The sequence below is a fragment of the Arachis ipaensis genome, chromosome B07 (genome assembly GCF_000816755.2).
Source record: "Arachis ipaensis cultivar K30076 chromosome B07, Araip1.1, whole genome shotgun sequence".
NCBI classification, from domain to species: Eukaryota; Viridiplantae; Streptophyta; class Magnoliopsida; order Fabales; family Fabaceae; genus Arachis; species Arachis ipaensis.
Genome location: NC_029791.2, coordinates 24,502,883 through 24,505,775, shown reverse-complemented (window position 1 = coordinate 24,505,775; position 2,893 = coordinate 24,502,883).

Here is a 2,893-nt window from a genome sequence, read left to right as displayed (position 1 = left end):
TCTTAATATCTCCCTCAAATTTAGGAGGTGATTATAGATCACTCTAAATTTGCTTTTGAACCTGCTAAACAAGAGGTAAAAGATATATATTTAATTAACATATCAATAATTTATTTTTAGAAGGGGGCTAATATAAAAATATGACTCTAAAAAAGAAAAAAAATTAAAATTAAAAGAGAATTAATATAAAAATTAATGACTTTTATACATTAAAATTTTTAATTTAGGGGATTATTGTCCACCTTTTTCAACGCTAACCTCTGCCTCTTATTGATATTATGTTAGATTAAGGTAAATTGTATTGAATTATATTATTTTTTATATTAATTTTTTTTAAAAGGTAATATCCATAGATATTTGTAGGTATCTACTATCCCCACAAGAAGAATCAAATGGAGATATAATGAGCGAAAACTAGTATTCACGGAAATTGACAAGTGCACTAAATTGTTCAAGTAATACTACTCATCATTTCTAACAAGCAAATATTGGATTGAATGGCTAATTAAATCAATTGAACATGGATTATTGAAGGGTGGAACCATGTCTTGCTTGGAACTTTGAATGCTTGAATGATTATAGAGGCAGTGATGAACGTGTAATTAATTGTGAGAAAATAGTAATTGACAATGTCAAGTGTTTCGGAGATGTTTATTTTTCAGAAATGTTAAACCTTATGTTTATCTATTTTGATGCATGCAAAGATCTTTTCACGACAAATTATAAATAATTAAATTCTAATTCCTTGGCAATCCAATTTATTTTTGATTAATCAATCGCCAATTTCTTAGTCAACCGATTAATAAAAGAGGTTTAGTACAATTCTGATTTATTTTCAAATAAAATTTAAAAGTAGTTGTACTACAAATTATATATCACGTATTTAAAACTAGTCCTAAATAATTGAGAATTATAAGAAAGAAACGCCGTACACTCTTTAAAATTCTATTCCTAGTCAAATAAAAAAGTCATGAGAAAGAGCTTTCAAGCTTAATCCGATATTAAATAACAGAATTTAAAATAGAATTAGAGTATTTTCCAATACTTCTAACCTTTAAAGAATGAAGAACGAAAACTCAATCTTGAAAATAGATCAATGCATAACTTCAAAATAAAATAAAATATTTAGATTAATAATCCATACGAAAAGTAAACAGAGCTCCTAACCCTTAACAAGAGGAACTAGTTACTCATAGAGAAAGATGAAAACAATGTTGAAAGGATTCGGCTAGGGGTCCGAACTACCTCTCTTGTGAATAATGTTCACTTATTTATATCCGAGTTTTACCTAAAATTTAGATTCAAACTAAATCTTTATCTTATCTTTTAAGGAGAATAAAATAATTAATAACAATAATTCAAATCCTAATTAAAACTAATTCAAATCAAATTCTAGCTTAACAGAATCTTCTACCAACTTATTGTGAATTTCAAGGCATTGCACGCATGGACTTGGCGTGGCACGCCTGGACTTGGCGTGGCACGCCAACTCTGCATAGTTTCTCAAGGTTTGAAGGCATTGCACGCCTGGGCTTAACATCGCACGCCAATTCTTATAAAATTTCTTAGGACTTGAAGGCATTGCACGCCCTTGAAGTGGCGTTACACACTAACTTATTAGCTTTCGAAGGCATTCCACGCTTTTGGTGGTGTTGTACGCCAGCTTGCTTTGACTTGGGGGCGTTGCACGCCAACTTTTTTAGCTTAGAGGGCATTGCACGTCCTTAGTGGCATTATACTATTTAATATAAGGATATATTAATTTTGAGTTATGCTACATCTACACTAAAATCAGACACCAAAATCAGCCATCAGTACAAAATATATGCTAAAATATAAATACACATTGAAAATAAATTAAACTACACATGTATTTATATACAAATATATTAGTGGTTTATTTTAGTTACTAATTTTGGTGTACAAATAATATTTTTAATTAATTTTTATTTGCTAATTAATATAAGTAACTGTTTATGCTTTTGTAGCAAGCAAATCCTATTTAATATAGGTATTTGTTTTGGTATAATGATAAATTAATACGTGTCAATATAATCAAATTGAAGACAAATAAAAATATGACATGTGAATTATTCACGTTGGCATTTAGTTTTTTAAAATATATGTCATATCATTATTTTTACTAAAATATTCTTATAATTTAATAAAAATAAAATATTTTGTTATTTAATTTTACAAAAAACATGAATATCTTTTTTTTAATGTGGGGCACTTCTTTTTTTTTTTCTGGTAAAAAAAAAAAAGAAGAAAAAGAAGTTTTCTTCTAGTTACTCCATGACACTCTGTCAAATTTTTTGAATTGATATAGGATAAGAGAATATCAAGGACACGCCGGTGTACGCACTCAGGGTCTCTTCTTCTTCAACCATGACGATACCCAAGCTCTGCCAGGTTTTCACGGTAGACCCTCGCATGCATGACGGCTCCAAAGTTATTCCCATTGCGTTCAATAAGATTTCTTAATTTCTTCATTGCATTCTCGTTCATACAGTTGAATTTTAATTTTATCCGTTTTGGTATTTAAAAACAACAATTACTATTTCTAATAGGGTTTTCAGCTGAAGGTGAATGTGTGGCATTTAGATTGATACCTGAACAATCTTAAGTAAGAATGTCCTACGAGTGAGTTCTATTTTATTCTTTTTCTTTACTAGAGAGAAGCAAGAAGATGAGAACAATGAGAGTGCTAGAGAGGGGTCGAGAGCGTGTGAGGTAGGGAATATTGCATTCTACAGTTGAATTTTAATTTTATCCGTTTTGGTATTTAAAAACAACAATTACTATTTCTAATAGGGTTTTCAGCTGAAGGTGAATGTGTGGCATTTAGATTGATACCTGAACAATCTTAAGTAAGAATGTCCAATGTCCTACG